General features: G+C 37.8%; 1 protein-coding gene across 2 annotated transcripts in view; it reads right to left on the bottom strand.

Annotated features, from left to right (window-relative positions):
- Positions 1-5,802, bottom strand: part of LOC115222650 (bromodomain-containing protein DDB_G0270170-like) — a 38,001-nt gene extending 32,199 nt beyond the window's left edge. The window contains exon 1 of one of the 2 annotated variants that reach the window (XM_029792969.2): positions 5,516-5,802. The gene's annotated coding sequence lies outside the window, so the exon portion shown is untranslated. The remainder of the gene's footprint in view (positions 1-5,515) is intronic. The other variant, XM_036511708.1, reaches the window with a different exon arrangement.
- Positions 5,803-7,584: the final 1,782 nt, after the last annotated feature.

Raw genomic sequence — 7,584 nt, 5'->3', positions numbered from 1 at the left:
TTAATGTAAGAGTAAAAAAGGTGCGTCTTTTTGCATAAACTGTGGGCATTTAAGGATAGTAAGTTGTATCTGGATTCCAACAGAATACAGCAAAGTGAAGTATTAGCAACCAATAACCAACAACCAGGCAGCTACAGGAGAAATACCTAGCCAAAGATAAACCTCTGTACTTGGCTTTTGTTGACTTGACAGGGTCCCTCGATCCCCTATCTGGTGGTCAATACAGAAACTATGGATAGACTAGTGGTTGGTGAAAGCTGTATAAGCCTTGCACAGGGAATGCTGTCAGCAAGGTGAGTGTTGACAACAAGTACAGCAAAGAATTCAGAGTACAAGTAAAGGTTCACAAAGGATCAGTCCTCAGCTTCCTATTGTTCATCATAGTCCTCCAAGCAATAACAGAGGAATTTAAGACAGGTTGCCCCTGGGAATTCGTCTATGTTGATGATCTTGCTCTTATACCTGTATCACTAGCAGAACTAAAGAAATTCCAGGTATGGAAGCAAGATCTAGAATCAAAGAGCCTTAGAGTGAACTTAGCAAAAACCAAAGTCTTAGTAAGTAGGAAGGCAGACAACTCACACATCCCTTCATGTGGATGGTCCTGCTCAATCAGAAGAAAAGATGTAGGTAGAAACTCCATAAGATGCACCTGATGTAAGCTTTGGACACATAAAAGTTGCAGCAATATTAGAGGAAGGCTAACAGGGAAAATTGCTTTTGTATATGGAAGATGTATAAACAATAAACATTGAAAACCTGCAGAAAATAGACTCCAACTGCTAGGGGAGGCAAGCTAGCGGTAGTAGATAGCTTTGCTAACTAGGTGACCAAGTTAGAAGCGGAGATTGATGCTCCAAGAGCATAACTGTGAGAATAAGATTAGGCTGGGCAAAGTTCAGAGAGCTCCTGCCTCTGCTGAGGGCCTATCTCTCAGTGTGAAAGATATATATTGTATGATGTCTGTGAGCAAACAGCTATGCTACATGGCAGTAAAACATGGGCTGTGACAGCCAAGGACATGTATAGGCTTGAAAGAAATGAAGTCAGTATGCTTCACTGGGTGTGCAATGTCAGTGTGCATGCTTGACAGAGTGCAAGCATTTTGAGAGAAAAATTAGACATAAGAGGGATCAGATGGTGTGCAAGAGAGATGACTGCATTAGTATGGTCATGTGATGAGGACAGCTATGTAAAGTGCCGATCTCTAACTGTGGAGGGAACCTGTGGTAGAGGTAGGTATACCCAGGGAGACATGGGATAAGGTAGTGAAGCATGATCTTCAAACTTTGAGTCTCACAGAGGCAATGACTAGTGACCGAGACCTTTGGTGATATGTTGTGCTCATGAAGACACATCAAGCCAAGTGAATTCATAGTCATGACTGATGTCAGTGGTGTGTAAAGAGCATCTTTCGAGGGCTGGGCCTCATGGAGGTAAAGTGACTGAGTTCCTTCTGTGTTGGGCCTCATGGAGGCAAGTTCCTTTTGTGTTGAAGGAAAGTTCATTTTGTGTGTTGAAGGAAAGTTCCTTTTGTGTGTTGAAGGAAAGTTCCTTTTGTGTGTTGAAGGAAAGTTCCTTTTGTGTGTTGAAGGAAAGTTCCTTTTGTGTGTTGAAGGAAAGTTCCTTTTGTGTGTTGAAGGAAAGTTCCTTTTGTGTGTTGAAGGAAAGTTCCTTTTGTGTGCTGAAGGAAAGTTCCTTTTGTGTGCTGAAGGAAAGTTCCTTTTGTGTGCTGAAGGAAAGTTCCTTTTGTGTGTTGGGCCTCACTGAGGCAAGTTCCTTTCGAGCATTGGGCCTCACAGAAGCGAGTTCCTTTCAAGTGTTGGGCCTCTTGGAGGCAATGACTGAGACCTTTGGCATTATGTTATGCTTGAGAAGACCCATCAAGCTGAGCAAAATTGCAGTCATTTGCTGTCATGCAAATGGCACATAAATGCACCCACTACACTATTGGAGTTGTTGGCATTTGGAAGGGCATCCAGCCATAGAAACCATGCCAAATTGGAGTGGAGTCTGGTGCAGCTTTCCAGCTTGCCAGTCCTGGTTAAACTGCCCAACCCTGCTACCATGGACAACAAACATATGATGATGATGACAGTGAAACAAATATCAGTGACAAGATATACCATCATAGTTTATAAGAACAACTTCCAACAATTAAAGTGGGATAGAGTATCCAGTGCCCAGGTCATAGATGTGCTGCGACTGTCTATAAGTATTGAAACCCTGATATATAGTAATGCATGCAGGGCCAAATTAAGACCCATTGAAGCCCCAAGCACTTAAAAGATTTTGGTGCCCCCATAAAAGATTATGTAATTCAAAATATAAACAATAACAAAAATTAAAGTAATTTTTTTTAATTTTCAAAGCGAAACAAAACAGTAAGAAGGAAAATAATGTTTATATATTTGAAAAGTTTCCTCCTGCTTTTTTTAATTGCAAAGTCTTTGATCAGATCCTCAAAATAAATCTTAGGTAACACATCTGCATCTATACTTAGTAGAGATAAAGGCATCCCGAATATTATTTTAGCAAGTTTGAAGTGATTTCTTTTGTACCGTAAACCATTTACCATTTCTGTGGTGCCCCCCCCTCCTTCCCTCGATGCCTTAAGCACGTGCTTATTTTGCTTAATGGTTAATCCAGCGATGAATATAGGTACCAGCAATTAGGTTATTGTAGATGTTTCACCACAGTCTATAACAACTGACCAACCATCTTACTTAAAACAGATACACATTGAAATAAAGTATCAAATGACTAGGTCATAAATGAATTGGTCAACAGCTGATATATAACAGACACAGCAGAATAGAATATCAGTGACCAGGTTATCGATGTCAACCAAAGACTAAAGAATTCAAAGTTTGTTATACAGTGGTGTAAAGTAACAGCGATTAAGTTATACCGTATGACCGTCGTACAGTAGAGTATCTGTAATTAGGTTTAGATGTTTTACATAATCTATAAGAAATAACAAACAGCTAACAAAGTATAGACACCACAGCGGCATGCGAATAGGTATCGCATTTGGTCAATACAAAGAAACAACACTAGTGTACGAATATAGGCAATGTTTCGTTTGTTACGACAAACGAAACATTGCCCGAATATAAATTACATCCATCATAGTTAATATCATTTTTGGACCCCAATCCCAACGCTGTAGTTTATAAGTATTCACTCAGCTTCTAAAAATAACAATCAAATATCCTTCCGATCCCAACCGACCGTTAAAATAATGGTAAGGCAATAGATATAGTAATAGACAACCCGAAATAAGACGAGTTGATAACGGCTGGTGTACCTTTGATTCTATAGTTCACTTGGTTAAAAAAAAATCTAAATGTAATTGTGCACGTTGCATAATTAGATTGCATGCAGGTTACTTAATGAAAACAGAACACTTAAAATGAGATTCCACATGTATATGCGAAGGGTAGTTTGTTGCAGAAGACTTCAACCAACACAGGCCAAGCTTTTACATGCACAATCAACACGAACACAATAACATTGTATGAAGGCCGATACCTCAGATACAAAGAAATACACGAGCCAAACTGCGAATAACTCTGTAATCGCTTGACCTGCTAGAAATAGCAGCGAAATCTCCCTCAGAAAATGAATGACACATGACAACGTAGTCATAGATATAAAAAAAATACAGGTTGGAATACCTTTTGACCATAGGTGTTTGCATCAAAACTGACCAGGGCAACTAAGAAATGCAGAGGAAATGATAAAAGCACAGCAGACCTACGGATTTGAATTTCAGAAGATACAAAGATATAATTAATTCATAATAGTAATGATTTCTAGTTTAGGCACAAGGCCACATATTTTGTAGGAGGAAAAGTCGATTAAATTGACACTAATATCTGACTTGTTTTTGTTACTCTCAGAAGCATTTTGTCCGGATATCCACCATTTCAGACATACACCGCCAAATAATTATTTTAATAATAATGATTTCTTTTATTTTCCACAAGGGCGACAGATGGTGGAGGGTGGGGGACAGTAATAAATGGTCTCTTATGGCCACTAAGGGCCAAACAGTTGAAGATGAAGTACGAAATACACATGGGGTACTTACGTAGCATAAAAAAGGAGGAAACCAGCAATAACAATGAAGGGCTTTAACAAAGAAATAACAATAATGGGAAAGAAAAAAACAACACGTCAACGAGGTCGTTCGATATAGCAGAAATAAAAACCAAACTTCTTTCAAATCATACCGTAAACGTCTTTTTAAAAGACGCGTATAAAGACATTCTAGGGGTGCAGGTGAGACATTCACTGAATAAAAAGTAGGATACCCTCACAGTGGGTTCGAGTTTGATTAGAGGTATGTTCGATAAGTACCTAACTGGACATAACGGAACAATGGTTTCAAACAATTTGTAACATAAACACAGTATCACAAAATCTTGGGGGAGGATACAGTTGATTAAATCGCCACCCGTACTAACTCGTAATTAGTTTTATCGTTGACTAGCCATATACAAAATATATTATTCACACAATATAAATATATATATATATATACATATATATATATATATATACACACGAGTGCTACTGACTCCACATGTTTTGCACCTGTGTGTGTGTAACCTGCTAAAGGTAACAGCTAACTATCCCTTAATCTCTGTTTTTTAAAACAGGAGACATTCAATAATGTTCTAAATAAGACGGAGTGGTCACAGTTGGAGTGTCTCCGTTTATATACATGCTTTTTTATGGTTGACACGGAGCTCAGCAACATATATGCACGCACATACACAGACAATACATATACATATATATATATATATATATAGATATATATATATATATATAATGTGTGTCATAAATATATATAAATGTTACACAAACTAAAGAACTACAAGAAGCAAACACATTTCCGTATAAACATACTTAAACACGTGCATGACTAAATAGAAACATAGCCTGTGTCTATATAATAAAAACAGCGGAAATGTTTAAATACACGCGCACACACATACTACATTCATTAGACATTTTTAAAACATACGTATACTCACATAATGCAATCACATACATACATATATACGTTGATGATAGAGAGAGGAATTGTATATATAATTAAAAATTTGAAAAAAAAAAAAAGAAACGTAGTTATATAATGAATATATATATATATACCTATATATATATACCCATATGTCTAAATACATATGCGAAGTGTATACTAGAATAAAAAAAGGCAATATTTATATTAATATTGTAATATAATAGTGTATAGTTTTACATGCAGTAATATCGACGTATATATACAGAGACATACAGTACACATAATATTTATCTATGTACGTGTAAAAATTGTGTATGTATATATACATACATTATAAATAAATAAATAAATAAATAAATAAATAAATACATACATACATACATACATACATATATATGAGCGCGATCATAGATTGTATACATAATATAAAGTAATATAACATAAACACCCGCCCCTATAAACAACAAAATGACTTACCGTAATATTCCTAAATTCGACGTGTTCAATTAAACCGTTAAGTTGTCGCACATACAAATATACTTGCAATAGATATATAAAGTATTCTGAGCAAGTATGAATAAATATATACAAGCGAAGACACTGTGTTAGAGTCGTGAATGTTACAACACTGGTACACACTGATTTACACCCGTCACTGTCTCCACAGAGAAGAAGGGTTGGTTAGTGGAAAGAGGTGGCTGTCGTGTGTCTTTGTATTTATACGCTTTAAGTTTTACACAGATTTGCATACATGTATACCTGCGTACGTACATACATACACATACACTGTATATAATATCTGTTTATTGTAACGTATATATACACTAAAGCACGATGTATTTCTATGTGTATTACCTTACACACACACACACACACACACACACAGATAGATAGGCATACACTTATACGTATGTGTGTGCGTGTACTTTTATCTGTGTAAGTGCACATGTATACATATGTGTTTATATACACGCACACACCATACACGTAAATGCTGGAATTGGTTGAATAGTTTGACGGGATTCAGTGTGTCAAGGTCTATTGTCTGCCTCAGCAGGGTTTCTATGGTTGGAGGCCCTTTCTAATGCCAACTCCTTTACAAACTGTACAGGATGCTTTTGTTGTGGCACCAGCACAAGTGAAGTGACCGAGTAACTAGCAAGACAAGATCACCTCAACTAAGTGCAGTGAAATATTGAGTGAGGTAGCTTTGTGTCAGGTGTTGAGCAGCTTAAGTATGATGGATGGTGGGGACAGGGACAAGCAAGCCTGTCGCTAAGGGTATGCAGCGGACAGCACTAGCCCCTCACTATTCAATAGTGCACTTTCAGATTTACTCCACTTTAGTGATTCTACTTTCTAGTATTATTAAAAATTAGAATATTCTGCCTACCCAGAATATTCTAAAGCACCTTGGGTGGCGAACTGGCAGAAATGTTAGCCATTACGTTCTGAGTTCAAATTCTGCCGAGGTCGACTTTGTCTTTCATCCTTTCGGGGTCGATAAATTAAGGACCAGTTACGCACTGGGGTCGATATAATCGACTTAATCCGTTTGTCTGTCCTTGTTTGTCCCCTCTGTGTTTTTGCCCCTTGTGGGTAGTAAAGAAAGAAATATTTCGTCTGCCGTTACGTTCTGAGTTCAAATTCCACGGAGGTCGACTTTGCCTTTCATCCTTTCAGGGTCGATAAATTAAGTACCAGTTACGCACTGGGATCGATGTGATCGACTTAATCCCTTTGTCTGTCCTTGTTTGTCCCCTCTATGTTTAGCCCCTTTTGGGCAATAAAGAAATAAGAATATTCTAAAGCACCTTCAGGCACTAAAGTCAGGCAACAGACCTGGGGGCAAGTATCTTGGTGTGGAGGAAATATATGGCTACCCAAGCAAGAATGGGTGGAAAGATGGTGGAAATCAAGTGTCAGTGCATACCCTCAAAGCACAAGAAGAGGATAAAGAGAGTATAGAGACAAGGTATCGAGGATGCGAATGATGAACATGGATGGAGACATAGACAATAGTGAATCTCGGTTTAGGACAAGGTAAACAAAATAGGAGCGCATCATGGGGGAGGAGGAGGTAATAGGTGGCAATAAATGTAAACAGAGTGTTAGTGAAGAACAACAGTGTAATAAAATTATCAACAGATGAGAAATAGGGAGAAAATATAAAATGTAGGGGAGAGAAATGTACAGTGACACAGATGGATGTTAGAGGCACACAAGGTAGATGAAGTGAGTGACAAAAAGGGAGGGAGATGTCGTTGGCAGAAATGACTGGTTGTTCAAAGTAAAGGAGCATTCAGTAGAAATAAAATGATATTGAAAGAGTAGGACGAGTAGCAAGAGAAGTGATTCCAAGGAGATGGATAACTGATAGCACCAGAGGGGATGGAATATATGTAGTTCTGCACTCATATAATTACAGCAGGAAATAGTTAGAAAGAACAGGAGTGGGATAAGTATTACAAAGACAAAGTGTGGGAAAGGCTTGACAGGGGCAGTTGGGTGCAGGGGTATTGATGTTATTTGCTTACATGGAGGGT

Source organism: Octopus sinensis, linkage group LG20 (assembly GCF_006345805.1).
Source record: "Octopus sinensis linkage group LG20, ASM634580v1, whole genome shotgun sequence".
NCBI lineage: Eukaryota > Metazoa > Mollusca > Cephalopoda > Octopoda > Octopodidae > Octopus > Octopus sinensis.
This window is presented reverse-complemented; position numbering and strand designations above follow the sequence as displayed.